Source organism: Gorilla gorilla, chromosome Y (assembly GCF_029281585.2).
Source record: "Gorilla gorilla gorilla isolate KB3781 chromosome Y, NHGRI_mGorGor1-v2.1_pri, whole genome shotgun sequence".
Taxonomy (NCBI): domain Eukaryota; kingdom Metazoa; phylum Chordata; class Mammalia; order Primates; family Hominidae; genus Gorilla; species Gorilla gorilla.
Genome location: NC_073248.2, coordinates 30187415 through 30205389, shown reverse-complemented (window position 1 = coordinate 30205389; position 17975 = coordinate 30187415). Strand labels below are relative to the sequence as shown.

At 40.1% G+C, this 17975-nt stretch overlaps 1 pseudogene; it reads left to right on the top strand.

Annotated features, from left to right (window-relative positions):
• The window catches only part of LOC129530334 (anosmin-1-like), a 78617-nt pseudogene extending 61314 nt beyond the window's left edge, over nt 1-17303 (top strand).
• Nucleotides 17304-17975: the final 672 nt, after the last annotated feature.

Below are 17975 nucleotides of genomic sequence, written 5' to 3'. Positions count from 1 at the left end.
CCCTCCCTCTCTCTCTCTTTCTTCTTCTCCTTCCCTTCCCTTTCTTTTTTTTTTTGTCATAGAGACAGGGTCTTGCTCTGTCACCCAGACTGGAGTGCAGTGGCATGATCATGGCTCACTGCATCCTCAAACTCCTGGCCTCAAGCAATCCTCCTGACTCAGCCTCCCAAGAAGCTGGAACTACAGACATGCACAACCATGCCCAGCTAATTTTATTTCTTTTCTTTTTTTTTTTTTGGAGTTTCTGTCTTGTTGCCCAGGCTGGAGTGCAATGTTGCAATCTCAGCTCACTGCAACCTCTGCCTTCCAGGTTCAAGCGATTCTCCTGTCTCAGCCTCCCAGGTAGCTGGGATTACAGGCATGCGCCACCACACTCGGCTAATTTTGTATTTTTAGTAGAGACAGGGTTTCTCCATATTGGTCAGGCTGGTCTCGAACTCCCAACCTCAGGTGATCCACCCACCTCGGCCTCCCAAAGTGCTGGGATTACAGGCATGACCCACAGTGCCTGGCCGCCCAGCTAATTTTTTTAAAAATATATTTTTTGTAGAGGTGCGGTCTTGCTATGTCACCCAGGATGGTCTCAAACTCCTGGCCTCAGGTGATCCTTCAGCCTCAGCCTCCCAAAACGCTGGGGTTGAAGGCATGAGCCACTGCATCTTGATGTTTTCTGGCTCTAGACTTTGTGTCTCTACAACATAAATGTGAAAAGTTAGCTCAGACATAGAGGAAACATTCATGCTTCTATTTTAAGCAGAAATGCCTATGTGATACTCAAAAATTCTTATTTTAGTTGTACATCAGAAAGTTCTGTTTCACCAGATCATGTTTACAGATAGAGTATGAGGCATTGATCCATGAGAGGACTTCATTCAACTAAACTTTATTGAGCACCTACTGTATGCAGTGCACCATTTCCGATGCTAAAACACTGCAAAGAGGCAGACAGAAATCCCTACCCTGATGGAATTGGCATTCTGTGACACCTCTCTAAGTGTGTGCCCCCTTCCCTAGTGCTGTGACTTACAATTCTTTTTACAGCAATTATTATTCTGGAGAACCCAAGGATTACCTCTTTCTCAGAGCTCTAATGTCAATAACCCTATCATTCTTGGTTATTAGACTTTTGCAAACTGAGGAATTCACATTTAATGAAAAATTTTAGAGCCCTTTATTTATGCCAGACACTGTGAGTTACATCTATTTGAAAAGAAAATTAGGACCATCTAACTTTTGAACCATAGTTGAAGCATATTACAAGAAAATTTTTTTATCACTTAAAAATACTTGTCAAGTACTTTCTTTGTAATGTCATTTATTTGTGGAAGGAATTAAGCTAAGGAACCAGATCAACTGGGCATTTAGCACAGAATTTTCATATACAGCCCTTCAGGAAGTGTTTGGCTATTTATTTTATTTAATTATTTTTTTTTAAGACAAAGTTTTACCCTTGTTACCCAGGCTGGAGTGCAATGGCACGATCTCAGTTCACTGCAACATCCACTTCCCTGCTTCAAGCGATCCTTCTGCCTCAGCTCTCGGGTAGCTGGGACTACAGACACCCGCCACCATGCCCGGCAGAAATCAACATGGTAGCTACAGCAAAGTTGAGTTTGGAAAGCCTCCACATGGGAGATGAAGGAGGGAGCATCAGCTCTTCAAGGGACTAGCTCAGGTGGAAGTAGACATTTGGGAGCTGTCAGCAGAAAAAATTTTCAAACCATGGGAATCAATGAAGTGATTCATGGAGGTGACACAGAGAAGATGAAAGTGCAGTGAACTCAGACATGGTGAGATTTAGGGCTAACAAAAGGGAGGGAACCCAAAAGGAGTGCCCCATGTGTCACTCTTGATGCTGCCTCCTATGAAAATATAATTGCATTGTAAAATATGTAAAGGATTTTTAGGATATGGAGGATCCGCAGGGCAGCCAAGTCTCCTCGTATTGCTGTAATGTAGCCACCCCAAGTCCTCTGACTGCTCTGCACCAAAGACCCTCAGTCATCCGTCATGCTGCGTTCTCATGTCAGCACTTTGGCACGTGCTGTGTATTCCCTGCTGCTAGAGCATTTAAGCTGCCCAATATTGTAACCATGGCCATCCCCAGCTGTTTAAATTTAAATTAATTAAAATGAAACAGAATAAAGAATTTAATTCCTCTGTTAATCAGAGGACGTGTGAAATGCTTTATAGGCACAGGTGACTAGTGTTTACCACAGATCGAATATTTCCATCACAACTGCCTGTTCTGTTGGACAGGGCTGGCTGAGAACACCCTTCCGCAGGTCTCTGCAGTGCCACTACCCACTGCTACACCTTCTTCAAGTCTTGACTCAGAATTGAACACACGCTAGACGCCTTATATAAAATCAGCACTTTTTGTCAATCCGTTCTACTGCCCTTACCTTCTGTTTTTTGTTTGTTTGTTTGTTTTAGCGGGGTGGGGGACGGAGTTTCGCTCTTGTTGCCCAGGCTGCAGTGCAGTGGCATATCTCGGCTCACTGAAACATCCGCCTTCCGGTTTCAAGAGCTTCTCTGGCCTCAGCCTCCCGAGTAGCTGGGATTACAGGCGCCTGCCACCACACCTGGCTAATTTTTGTATTTTTAGTACAGAGGGGGTTTCACCATGTTGGCCAGGCTGGTCTCGAACTCCTGACCTCATGATCTGCCTGCCTTGGCCTCCCAAAGTGCTGGGATTACAGGCCACCGTGCCCAGCCACCTTCTGTATTTGTATGTAGAGTTATTACCTTCTAACATAATATCTATCTTATCTATGTATTGTATTTATCCTCTGTTATTATTGGCCCCATTACTATGTAAAATTCAGGAGGGCAGCAGCCACTCCTGTGTGATTGATTATTTCATTGCTGTTGAATGGAAGAACATGAACACACTCAGTGATTTACTTCAGCCTTGTGCATAGCCTATAATTCTTTTTTAAAAAAATAAAAGCTTGATGTCTGCTATGTAAAAATTAAAGCCTCTAGTATATGATTTCTCTTTTAACTAAATGCCCTGAGTGCCCACTTTTCTATCTGCTTTCTCTGATTTAAAGTGCTTCTTTTCTTTTTCCAAAGTGCTCAAAGCAAAGTTCCCACTAGATCAACCCAATTTCATCAAATAGTTTTCTCCTCTGAAAAACCCCATCAAACACTTGGCATGATGTTGGGGACAAGATGTTAAATCTCCTGCAAAATCGTGCCATTTGGTGCCATTTCACACCCCTCGGACACACTGGGGTGATTAATAAACCCGAGACTGTCAAGGACTGCTTTCCCACACTCATTGAGTTGCTTGCCGTTATTTTCTCTTTTTTCCCCTCACTTTATTGTCCAAAGTAAAGAAATGTAGAGAAAATATTCCTCTTGCCCTGAGAATAAACGTGTTCAAAAGGTCAGTCTGCTGGCCTGTGTTTGAGAACACCAAGTCATATTTGAGTAAGGATCAGCCATACAGATATGCCACGATGCACTTGGTTAAGGGAGAGTGGGAAGCATACGTCCCTATCCTTTTGACAAAAGAACTTCTTTATGGCAATACGTAACAGGAAATAAATGTGGATAGCCAGTTCTGCAAGTGTGAAGGCAATGTTTTTGTTTTTCTGTGGATTCAATAGTATCTCATCTTTATCAAAAAAAAAAGTAGGGTTGAGAAACTTCTTATGATTGTCTCTTACAACAGGAATTACGAGAGCTGTTGCTAGGTGTTGCCTTTCATTGTAGGGCTTTGCTTACTGTAAAAACCATGGCTAGGTTATTCTCAAGACATCTTTGGAATCATTTTGCTATGACTTTACTAATTTTTTTTCTACTTAGTACTTGCACTTCAACACAGATTTTCCCTTGGCAGTATATTACCTTTTTCCCTTACTTTGTTCTTAATGATTAAGTATTTAGAATTATTAATTATTATAATTATTAAGTAATCAGAATCTCACCTCCTTTGGCTCACCTGTGCATTTATTGGTCACCTGTAGAGTTTCACTTCCTCTCCTTTTCTCCTCTCAAGTTAAAGAACCCCAGGCTGCCTGGAATGTAACATCCAGCCTATTATTTTTGTTTGTGTGTTTTGGCATTATAGATCCCACTGTCAACTGATATCATGTGCGATGGTTTCCTGAAGCATGTGCCCACAACAGAACAACCGGATCAGAGACATCATCTGGCACGACCCTCATAAGGACATGATCTCTAGGCCAACTTGATCTGTGAACATAATTAGACAGGAGGATGTACAAACTAGACATGTCAAACAGATAACTCATTCCCACAAATCAGCTATTGAGTAATGACTTGATAGAAGTGGAAAGCAGAATGGTCATTATATTCACTCATTCTTTTATCCATTCACACCATTGCACTGGGAGCTTACTCTGTTATCAACATGGAGCAAAACCTAAAGTGCAGAGATTAAAGACACAGTTCTTAAAGAACTTCCATATTTCAGGGGGAAATATGTCTGAGTATCTGTGTGCTTCATCTTAACTGGACAAAAACTTTGAATTATTTTCTGAATTTTGACATGTCACCGTGATCTAAAGGTGTAATTGTACAAGTGGATTTCTATGTGACTCTGTCATTTAGCACCATGTCCCTAACTGCCATCAGCTCAGTTAGTGAAGTAATCTCCCTGTCCTGTATAGCATGCACCAATATTTTGACTTTTAACTTTAAGAGAACATTAAACTCTCTGAGGATAGTAACTCTGTCAATATTGCCCAAAATGTTATTCCAAGTATTTTGGGGTGAATACATGAATTATAGATTAGAATCAACAAACCAACACAAAATGTTTAAGAGGTCATTGTATTATACAAAGTGTATAATACACTTTTATGGCAATTTATATGTAATACCTCAGGACAGTTTAAAAAATCCAAAAATATGTCCCCAAACATAGAATGTTTTGGTTTGTGACATATAACTAGAATATTTTTGTTCTGAACATTTTCTAAAGCAAGAACAATATTTTAAGAACCATACCTGCTGGCATAATTTTAAGAGAGTGAGATAAAACAAGTCACTGGATTTTCAGAAATACACAGCTTCTTTTTCTTTTTTACTGGACTTAATTTGTCTCATGTTCAGCAAAGTTTCTCCTTTTATTTATCCTTAAATTAGCTCCAATGTTTGTGACCTTCAGTAAAATAATTAAACAGACATTCTAAATAAGGAAGTCGATTTGAAAAGCGGAGAAAGCAATAAACAGAAGCGGGAATTATTAATATTTTTGTGGGCAGAGGGGTGAGGTTTTTGTTTTACTTGTATGTGTGTGCCTCAGAACCTTACAGAACTGGGCTTATGTCAATGCAATTCCCCAATCCTAGGCTTATCATCTTTAGGAACTCTGAAAGTGGTAACAATTATTTGCTGAGCAGATGTAATGTATCCAGCAGAAATAAAAATCAAACTCCAGAAAAATTATCCTTCTAGGGGCTTAGAACTTATCTGTATTTAGTTTTAAACCTATAGATACAATTATTATAATTTGTTTTTATGCTACAATGGAGCATCCACTAATTCACTTACTGCTGCAGATGTCTGTCTCCTATGCAACATGAAAGCAATCTTGAAATATCTGTGAAACAGGATCTTTAATAGCTAACCTTGGATTCCAGTACAGTCCCATATAAAGAGCAGATTTATTTCCAAAGAAAAGCAATTCAGACTCCCAAAGAGACATGATGGCCTTGGCTTGGGCTTGGGTTGGGCTTGCATTGTCCAGATTGATTTGTTTCCTATTCACTGTTTGTGCTAACTGGCTGCAGAGTCAGGTGCACCCCATCTCCTGTCACCATCTGGATGAAGGGCCAGCACACCTGGAGGTCACTCCTGGTCTCTTTTGAACATTCAGTGCTCTGTCACCTGCAACCACTTCCACTCCTCACTTAAGTAAATCACTCAAGCCTCAGTTTTGATTTTAATTCTTGTCTCATGTTTTTCCCGTCAACCCTGCTGCTTTCTAGCAAGATCCCCTACCCATGATCCAATGAGTACCAGAGATGTTCCATCTGTACCTTTTTTTCTCTCTTAAAATAATTACACACACACACACACACACATAAAAACCATGGAGTCTCACTATGTTGACCAAGCTGGTCACAAACTCCTGAGTTCAAGCGATCCTCCCACCTCAGCCTCTCGAGTAGCTAGGACTATGACACGAGTCACCATGCCCAGCTATCCATCTGCACTTTTATACGTATACATTAAGAATTGGTAAATACAAAACAGAATGGATAGGTGCCACTTAGCCAAATATGAAAGAAACAGAGATACACACCAGTTATCACAGGAAATGTCATCTTTTGACATTAACATAAAGTTATATTCTTAGCCCCTGACTCCTTACCATTTAGCCTCTTTCTTTTATTTATGTTTAATCACAACATTATGGCAGAAAACTGTAACAGCACTCCAAAAAAAGGGAAAAATTACATTGCTAAAGAGTATCATCATTTTTTAACAGAAAAACTTACATATAAACTAATTCTATGTCTCAGAGAAGCCTGCATTAGTTTTTTCTAACTGAAAAAAGTTAGATTTGTATTTACAGCTTTACACCACTACCTGCACTGCTACCAGCTCAAAAATGCTGATTGTGACCTTAGAAGTAGCCTGCTTTGATAAGGAATTATTACAATTCTGTTTAATTCTAGAAGGCATATCCCGCAGCCATGGGAGTGTTTCACAATTGTCATTAATCAAAATGTGGACAGTATGTGCTTTGTACTTTTTATAAAAGCCATATTACACACAGTATATAGGCAAACATTCTTATTGGATGGAATATGATTTCAATTCTTCCCAGTGTTTTTTAATCCCTAATGAGATTTATTCCTAGCATAATTCTCTTTCTCTTGCTCTACGGAAGTTATATAATTCTTCAACATCTGTCATTTTCCTGCAAGTATAAGGTGACTATCCAACCAATACGGCCAAAAGGTCACTCCAAGGCAGGAGCTGTTTTCTTCACTACTCCACCATGTTCTGCTCTTAAGGGGAGGAGCCACAAGCCTGTTGGCTGCCTGGGCAAAGCAGGTACATTATCACCTGAAGGACTTCTACATCTAGGTCTAAGGTGTCAGCAGCACTTTGCAAACCTTGGCAAACTGTGTTTCACAAGACCATGAATACCAAAAGTGCCTCTCTTTCTAAGTTGTGCTATGATGGCCCAATGTGGAGGGAAGAGATGTAGGAATGAATGTATTACTTTAAAGCCTAACAGCCTTGGAAAGATGTCCTTTGATAGCAATGTTATCCCTTTGGAAATGAAGGCAAACATTTAGATACTGCTTGTGTTTTGGGAAAGTTTGATATAATTATTTCATTTTTCCCCACCCTTTTGCTGTGTGGGTTATACTCACAACCTTCCATGCCAACCTAGCAAACCTCACATCTGTACCTTCCATCCCCTCTCCTAGCCAAAGTCCCTGTCTTGCAGTGGGAAAAACTCTTTTAAATGCACTAGATTTGGCCAGGCATAGTAGTTCATGCCTGAAATCCCAGTACTTTGACAGGCTGAGATGGGACAATCACTTGAGCCCTGGAGTTCCAGACCAGCATGGGAAACACAGCAAGATCTCACCTCTGATTGGAAATCATCATTCTCAGTAAACTATCGCAAGAACAAAAAACCAAACACCTCATATTCTCACTCATAGGTGGGAAATGAACAATGAGATCACATGGACACAGGAAGGGGAATATCACACTCTGGGCACTGTGGTGGGGTGGGGGGAAGGGGGGGGATAGCACTGGGAGATATACCTAATGCTAGATGACGAGTTAGTGGGTGCAACACACCAGCATGGCACATGTATACATATGTAACTGACGTGCACAATGTGCACATGTACCCTACAACTTAAAGTATAATAAAAAAAGAGCTGAAACAAAACAAAACAAAACAAAACAAAAAAACCCTTGAATTTAATAACTCTTCTAACAGCTTTAATATTTACCTTCTCACTTCAGTCAACGCTATTCTTTAAGAAATAGTTAAGTCTTGCCAGGGTCTAAACTGCTCTCCTGCTTCCATCTTCAAAAAAGCATTCTAAAAATGATCCCCAAAAGACTGGAAGGAGCATTTAGTACAAAGTCAGAGTGAGGAGATTCCTACTCAACCTATCTCCATATGTCAAAGGGGGTGATTGTCTGAACCCATGTTTAAAGAACAAGATCACGTTGCTTCTATTAATATCATCCCATAGACTGGCTGCCAAAAATTCCTACAATGGATCCCATGGGCACACCTTCTTCAGTTGCCTAATCCTGGTTTTCCTTCTTGCATTGCTGCAGGTCATGTTCTTTCTAAGGTGCTAGCTAAGCCTGATAAACTTTCTTTCATTCGTCTTCCAGGATGTGAACACCACCAGTCACTTTTCTTGGAAGATGGCCAAGGCCAATCTCTATCAGCCCATGACTGGGTTTCAAGTGACTTGGGCTGAGGTCACTACAGAAAGCAGACAGAACAGCCTACCCAACAGCATTATTTCACAGTCCCAGATCCTGCCTTCCATACGTCCCACCTCTTGTACTATGTCCATGTCATTGGTATCTACTGCTCCTTTTTACTGACCTTCAGAGGTGGCTACCTCTGTCATTCTGTGTGCTGTACTATTGAGTCTTATTTTTGCATTTTCTTCTTCTGAGTGTATCTTTTGCAAGTATTAACACAACACAAATGTGACTGCATAGCTAAGAAGTAGCATAAGCTGCCATCTAGATAAAGTTTGATGGCTAGAGCTAACTCATGGAAAGACCTTACCCTATCTTGTATATAAGTGATTAAGCCATTTTCTGATATCTTTGTTAACCTCATGTCTCTCTGGTCCCAGTGGGCATGGCCTGTTTGAAGTGTTGAATTGGGGAGGGCGGGAATAGCTAAAAAAAACTTGTTGTTTGTCTGTCTTCCCCTCAACTTCAAATTTGGCTCGAGGCTGTAATGAGTTGGCCTGTCTCCCAGTCCACTTAATTCCTTGGCTTCAGAAAAAAAAAAAATCATCTGTGGGATTTTAACTTCTCTGAAAATGCCCTTAGAATAGCCAACTACCATTACAAAATCCAAAAAGGGGTGGTGGGGAGGGAAGGAAACACAACTTAAATCTCAGAAGGAAAAACTCCATGGAATTAGAGAGTACTTATCCTATAAATATACTAGGTATTATTGAGTTTTGAGAAGAATGTGTTGGCATAAAAATAAACATTTTCAGTTATGGGCATTGACAGATATTGTGTTTTAAGAAAAACAGTTGGCTCATTCACTGAAATTTGGATTATCAAGAGTTCACATCACAAGATGTGCAGCTGAAGACTTTAAACCATGGGAAAGTATTATGTTAAGGAATAAAAAAAATAAATAAAACCCAAGGAGTGAGCCCTAAGAACTGGCACCTCAGCATATTTTAACTCTGCCAAGTGTCTTAGTCTGCCAAGAATTGAGTGAGGTGCTAAGAAACCATATGGCAGAGAACCCCTACAAATGAGAAATAGTCTATAAATTATACTATGCCTTTAGAAAGCAATCAAACTTGCCTCTGTATGATATTCTCCAGTGGGGGAAAAACTGTTCTAAGCTCTCTGTGCACTGTGCATTGTCTCTGAAAGGTTGTCGGTGAGCATCCTCTTTCATATTGTTCCCTTAGGATCACTATGTCCTAACAGTGCCCAATCTGAGACCATCTACTCTTTATTGACTGGAAGTGCAAGTACTGACCCCAGGAGGGGAGGGGCCGGCCACCCTCAAGACGTTCCAGATGTGGAAGCTCCCACCCTCTTCAGCACACAGTGAGTGGGGTGCAAGGGCATTAAGCCATCCTGTCAGGTCTTGTGGACATAGAGAAAAATCTTGCTAGAAAATGAAAACAAATAAATACACTATTACAGGTTTCTATGAGATAGGGAAATTGTCATCATCTGAAAGTCTTTCTCCCTGTTTGTACTGACTAACTAGATTCTATTCCAGGCACCTGTAGTATAAATTGCATAGTTGATGCTTAATTTTTCTTTTTTCTCCTTCCCTTCCTCTTTCCCCATTTTCTCCCTTCTTTATTCCTTCCTTGTTTGCTTTCTCCATCCTCTCTCCCTCCCTTTTTCCTTCCCTCTCCTTTTCTCCTTTCCTCTGTCCTTCATTTTTTTCCTTCCTTGCACTTTTCCCTATATAATGCATGCTTTTTTCCTTGTCTTTTAAACCGTAAGCACATATGGGAAAAAAATCTATAGTCACATATCAATCTGAAATATTTGTAAATCAAGATTTTCAAATATCACAATATAGGAAATAATATTTTACTAAGGAACTTATGTTCTTGTTACATAGATATTACTGTAATAAATGTCATGAATTTTCTTCATGATTGACCCAAGTCCACCCTTTTATTGCTAAATCAAGTAAAATTTAAAAAGAAAACTGTCACCTAGATTTTCAAAACAGCCTCTTTCTGATTTTTAAATTATATACTTCTTTTACTTTATTTTCTAGCTTAAATTTTTTAAAAAAGTGTCTGATGATTAGTGTGTGGATAAAACATTGAGAATTAGTCATAGTTTTAACTCTGGTTTTTTTAAATGATAGATTGGTATGCTTATAATTGACAATTTGTTATGCTTATAATTTGAAGAAAAACAAAAACTATCACAATGGAAGAGCTTGATAGCCTCTAAAATTTTTGTCGGATAAATGCTTTTCTGATATTCCTTTATAGAAATTCCATTTAACAGGGCTTTAAGATTCTTCTCCGGAAATAGAAGATGGCCAAATAGGAACAGCTCTGGTCTACAGCTCCCAGCGTGAGAGATGCAGAAGATGGGTGATTTCTGCATTCTCATCTGAGGTACCAGGTTCATCTCACTAGGGAGTGCCAGACAGTGGGTGCAGGACAGTGGGTGCAGCACACTGTGCATGAGCCGAAGCAGGGCGAGGCATTGCCTCACTTGGGAAGTGCAAAGGGTCAGGGAGTTCCCTTTCCTAGTCAAAGAAACGGGCGACAGACGGCACCTGGAAAATTGGGTCACTCCCAGCTGAATACTGCACTTTTCCGATGGGCTTAGGAAAGAGTGCACCAGGAGATTATATCCTGCACATGGCTCAGAGGGTCCTACGCCCATGAAGTCTCACTGATTGCTAGCGCAGCAGTCTGAGATCAAACTGCAAGGTGGCAGCGAGGCTGGGGAGGGGTGCCTGCCATTGCCCAGGCTTGCTTTGGTAAACAAAGCAGCAGGGAACCTCGAACTGGGTGGAGTCCACCACAGCTCAAGGAGGCCTGCCTGCCTCTGGAGGCTCCACCTGTGGGGGCAGGGCACAGACAAACAAAAAGACAGAAGTAACCTCTGCAGACTTAAATGTCCCTGTCTGAAAGCTTTGAAGATAGCAGTGATTCTCCCAGCACGCAGCTGGAGATCTGAGAATGGGCAGACTGCCTCCTCAAGTGGGTCCCTGACCCCTGACCCCTGAGCAGCCTAACTGGGAGACATCCCCCAGTAGGGGCAGACTGACACCTCACACAGCTGGGTACTCCCCTAAGACAAAACTTCCAGAGGAACGATCAGACAGCAGCATTCGCAGTTCACAAAAATCAACTGTTGTGCAGCCACCGCTGCTGATACCCAGGCAAACAGGGTCTGGAGTGGACCTCTAGCAAACTCCAACAGACCTGCAGCTGAAGGTCGTGTTAGAAGGAAAACTAACAAACAGAAAGGACATCCACATCAAAAATCCATCCGTACATCACCATCATCAAAGACCAAAAGTAGATAAAACCACAAAGATGGGGAAAAAACAGAGCAGAAAAACTGGAAACTCTAGAAAGCAGAGCACCTCTCCTCCTCCAAAGGAATGCAGTTCCTCACCAGCAATGGAACGAAGCTGGATGGAGAATGACTTTGACTGGTTGAGAGAAGAACGCTTCAGATGATCAAACTACTCCGAGCTACAGGAGGAAATTCAAACCAAAGGCAAAGAAGTTAAAAACTTAGAAAAAAATTTAGACAAATGTATAACTAGAATAACCAATACAGAGAAGTGCTTAAAGGAGCTGATGGAGCTGAAATCCAAGGCTTGAGAATGACATGAAGAATGTGGAAGCCTCAGGAGCCAATGTGATCAACTGGAAGAAAGGGTATCAGTGATGGAAGATGAAATGTATGAAATGAAGTGAGAAGGGCAGTTTAGAGAAAAAAGAGTAAAAAGAAATGAACAAAGCCTCCAAGAAATATGGGACTATGTGAAAAGACCAAACCTACGTCTGATTGGTGTACTTGAAAGTGACAGGGAGAATGGAACCAAGTTGGAAAACACTTTGCAGGATATTATCCAGGAGAAGTTCCCCAATCTAGCAAGGCAGGCCAACATTCAGATTCAGGAAATACAATGAATGCCACAAAGATATTCCTTCACAAGAGCAACTCCAAGACACATAATTGTCAGAATCACCAAAGTTGAAATGAAGGAAAAAATGTTAAAGGCAGCCAGAGAGAAAGGTCACGTTACCCACAAAGGGAAGCCCATCAGACTAACAGCAGATCTCTCAGCAGAAACTCTACAAGCCAGAAGAGAGTGGGGGCCAATATTCAACATTCTTAAAGAAAAGAATTTTCAACCCAGAATTTCATATCCAGACAAACGAACCTTCAAAAGTGAAGGAGAAATAAAATACTTTACAGCCAGGCAAATGCTGAGAGATTTTGTCACCACCAGTCCTTCCCTAAAAGAGCTCCTGAAGGAAGCACTAAACATGGAAAGGAACAACCGCTACCAGCTGCTGCAAAATCATGCCAAATTGTAAAGACCATCGAGACCAGGAAGAAACTGCATCAACTAATGAGTAAAATAACCAGCTAACATCATAATGACAGGATCAAATTCACACATAACAATATTAACTTTAAATGTAAATGGACTAAATTCTCCAATTAAAAGACATGGACTGGCAAATTGGATAAAGAGTCAACACCCATCAGTGTGCTGTATTCAGGAAACCCATCTCATGTGCAGAGACACACATAGGCTTAGAATAAAAGGATGGAGGAAGATCTACCAAGCAAATGGAAAACAAAAAGGGAGGGATTGCAATCCTAGTATCTGATAAAACAGATTTTACACCAACAAAGACCAAAGGAGACAAAGAAGGCCATTACATAATGGTAAAGGGATCAATTCAACAAGAAGAGCTAACTATCCTAAATATATATGCACCCAATACAGGAGCACCCAGATTCATAAAGCAAGTCCTGTGTGACCTACAAAGAGACTTAGACTCCCACACAATAATAATGGGAGACTTTAACACCCCACTGTCAACATTAGACAGATCAATGAGACAGAAAGTTAACAAGGATACCCAGGAATTGAGCTCAGCTCTGCACCAAGCAGACCTAATAGACATCTACAGAACTCTCCACCCCAAATCAACAGAATACACATTTTTTTCAGCACTACGCCACACCACACTTATTCCAAGATTGACAAACATAGTTGGAAGTAAAGCTGTCTTCAGCAAATGTAAAAGAACAGAAATTATAACAAACTGTCTCTCAGACCACAGTGCAATCAAACTAGAACTCAGGATTAAGAAGCTCACTCAAAACGGCTCAACTACATGGAAACTGAACAACCTGCTCCTGAATGACTACTGGGTACATAATTAAAAGAAGGCACAACGAAAGATGTTCTTTGAAACCAACCAGAACAAAGACACAACATACCAGAATCTCTGCGACACATTCAGAGCAGTGTGTAGAGGGAAATTTATAGCACTAAATGCCTACAAGAGGAAGCAGGAAAGATCCAAAATTGACACCCTAATATCACAATTAAAAGAACTAGAAAAGCAAGAGCAAACACATTCAAAAGCTAGCAGAAGGCAAGAAATAATGAAATCAGAGCAGAACTGAAGGAAATAGAGACACAAAAAACCCTTCAAAAAATTAATGAATCCAGGAGCTAGTTTTTTGAAAGGATCAACAAAATTGATAGACTGCTAGCAAGACTAACAAAGAGGAAAAGAGAGAAGAATCAAATAGATGCAATAAAAAATGATAAAGGGCTTATCACCACTGATCCGACAGAAATACAAACTACCTTCAGAGAATACCACAAACACCTCTACTCAAATAAACTAGAGAATCTAGAAGAAATGGGTAAATTCCTTGACACGTACACCCTCCCAAGACTAAACCAGGAAGAAGTTGAATCTCTGAATAGACCAATAACAGGCTCTGAAATTGTGGCAATAATCAATAGCTTACCAACCAAAAAGAGTCCGGGACCAGATGGATTCACAGCCGAATTCTATCAGAGGTACAAGGAGGAACTGGTACCATTCCTTCTGAAACTATTCCAATCAATAGAAAAAGAGGGAATCCTCCCTAACTCATTTTATGAGGCCAGCATCATCCTGATGCCAAAGCTGGGCAGAGACACAACCAAAAAAGAGAATTTTAGACCAATATCCTTGATGAACATTGATGCAAAAATCCTCAATAAAATACTGGCAAACTGAATCCAGCAGCACATCAGAAAGCTTATCCACCATGATCAAGTTGGCTTCATCCCTGGGATGCAAGGCCCGCTCAATATATGCAAATCAATAAATGTAATCCAGCATATAAACAGAACCAAAGACAAAAACCACATGATTATCTCAATAGATGCAGAAAAGGCCTTCGACAAAATTCAACAACGCTTCATGCTAAAAACTCTCAATAAATTAGGTATTGATGGAAAGTATCTCAAAATAATAAGAGCTATCTATGACAAACCCACAGCCAATATCATACTGAATGGGCAAAAACTGGAAGCATTCCCTTTGAAAACTGGCACAAGAAAGGGATGCCCTCTCTCACCACTCCTATTCAACATAGTGTTGGAAGTTCTGGCCAGGGCAATCCGGTAGGAGAAGGCAATAAAGGATATTCAATTAGGAAAACAGGAAGTCAAATTATCCCTGTGTGCAGACGACAAGATTGTGTATCTAGAAAACCCCATTGTCTCAGCCCAAAATCTCCTTAAGCTGATAAGCAACTTCACCAAAGTCTCAGGATACAAAATCGATGTACAAAACTCACAAGCATTCTTATACACCAATAACAGACAAACAGAGAGCCAAATCATGAGTGAACTCCCATTCACAATTGCTTCAAAGAAAATAAAATACCTACGAATCCACCTGACAAGGGACGTGAAGGACCTCTTCAAGGAGAACTACAAACCACTGCTCAATGAAATAAAAGAGGATACAAACAAATGGAAGAACATTCCATGCTCATGCGTAGGAAGAATCAATATTGTGAAAATGGCCATACTGCCCACGGTAATTTATAGATTCAATGCCATCCCCATTAAGCTACCAATGACTTTCTTCACAGAATTGGAAAAAACTACTTTAAAGTTCATATGTAACCAGAAAAGAGCCTGCATCACCAAGTCAATCCTAAGTCAAAAGAACAAAGCTGGAGGCATCATGCTACCTGACTTCAACCTATACTACAAGGTTACAGTATCCAAAACGGCATGGTACTGGTACCAAAACAGAGATATAGATCAATGGAGCAGAACAGAGCCCTCATAAATAACGCCACATATCTACAACTATCTGATCTTTGACAAACCTGAGAAAAACAAGCAATGGGGAAAGGATTCCGTATTTAATAAATGGTGCTGGGAAAACTGGCTAGCCATATGTAGAAAGCTGAAACTGGATCCCTTCCTTACACCTTATACAAAAATTAATTCAAGATGGATTAAAGATTTAAACGTTAGTCCTAAAACCATAAAAACCCTAGAAGAAAACCTAGACATCACCATTCAGGACGTAGGCATGGGCAAGGACTTCATGTCTAAAACAGCAAAAGCAATGGCAACAAAAGCAAAAATTGGCAAATGGGATCTAATTAAACTAAAGAGCTTCTGCACAGCAAAAGAAACTACCATCAGAGTGAACAGGTAACCTACAAAATGGGAGAAGATTTTCACAACCTACTCATCTGACAAAGGGCTAATATCCAGAATCTACAATGAACTCAAACAAATTTACAAGAAAAAAACAAACAACCCCATCAAAAAGTGGGCAAAGGACATGAACAGACAGACACTTCTCAAAAGAAGACATTTATGCAGCCAAAACACACATAAAAAAATGCTCACCATCACTGGCCATCAGAGAAATGCAAATCAAAACCGCAATGAGATACCATCTCACACCAGTTAGAATGGCAATCATTAAAAAGTCAGGAAACAACAGGTGCTGGAGAGGATGTGGAGAAATAGGAACACTTTTACACTGTTGGTGGGACTGCAAACTAGTTCAACCATTGTGGAAGTTGGTATGGCGATTCCTCAGGGATCTAGAACTAGAAATACCATTTGACCCAGCCATCCCATTACTGGGTATATACCCAAAGGACTATAAATCATGCTGCTATAAAGACACATGCACACGTATGTTTATTGTGGCACTATTCACAATAGCAAAGACTTGGAACCAACCCAAATGTCCAACCATGATAGACTGGATTAAGAAAATGTGGCACATATACACCATGGAATACTATGCAGCCATAAAAAATGATGAGTTCATGTCCTTTGTAGGGACGTGGATGAAATTGGAAATCATCATTCTCAGTAAACTATCGCAAGAACAAAAAACTAAACACCGCATATTCTCACTCATAGGTGGGAATTGAACAATGAGATCACATGGACACAGGAAGGGGAACATCACACTGTGGGGACTGTATTGGGGTGAGGGGAGGGGGAAGGCATAGCAATGGGAGATATAGCTAATGCTAGATGACGAGTTAGTGGGTGCAGCGCACCAGCATGGCACATGTATACATATGTAACTAACCTGCACATTGTGCACATGTACCCTAAAACTTAAAGTATAATAATAATAAAATTTAAAAAAAGAAATTCCATTTAACAAAAGTATTTGATAATTTTTAAAACTTGTTTGAGCAAATAAAAAAGGATTATGGTTTGATTGGATAAGTGTGAGCTTAAGGAAAGGAGCTTTTCTTCTTTTTCTTGTTATTTTATGGTTTGGGAAGGCATCAAAGAGGAAGAGAAAAACAGGAAAAGGAGAGAAGGAGTGTGGTTGTACATTCAGATTCGGAATAGGAAAGACATGGTCATAGGAAGGAACATTTTCCAGGGTCTCGTGCTTTTTCTACAAATAAAAGTAATTCTGTCAATTATTTGATACATATAAATGGATGTGACTGACATATTTTGTCACTTTTTAGGATCTCATCTTATGCATCGTCATCCACATCATTACAAGCCTTCTCCAGAAAGATACTAAACTGTTCAAAACGATTTTTTGAAATTGCACAGATGTGTAAGCTTGTTGAACTTCGGCCACAAGACATGCACACTTCCAGAGGCAGTGGGAACTGCTCAGAGGCCCGGACTCTCCTATGTGACTTTAGTGCAGGAAGAACTTCTGTCAATCACGGACGCATCTGGAGACAAGTGAGAAACAGTAGATTGGTGAAGACAGACACCAGTTCCCTACAAGCATGGAGAAAATGAAGAATAGACCTTTTTAATGCTAAATTTTGTTTTCATGTATGGTGTCGCTCATTTCTATTGAATTACAACAGAGCTCAGTTTTCCCTGAATTTGGAGCACCAAATTCTGCCCCAAAAAGTAGAGTAACAGATACACAATTCACACATAATGCTAAGCATAAATCTAATCAATAAAATATATTTTGACTAAATTATTGATTCGATATGAAAAATCAACTAAGATTATACAGCTTTGTTTATTCAAATCTTTCCTAAGATCATTTTTATCTTAGGTGATTTTTAAATGACAATGTGTAATCTAAAATATACCAGCGAATTTAAATCTAAAAATGCTCCTACTTTAAGTACCTTGTGCTGCTCCTTATGCAAAGGTAAATCAAAGTTCCCTCTACAAATTGTGATTTACAAAAGACACCCAAGGCAGAGGAACTCAATGAAATAAG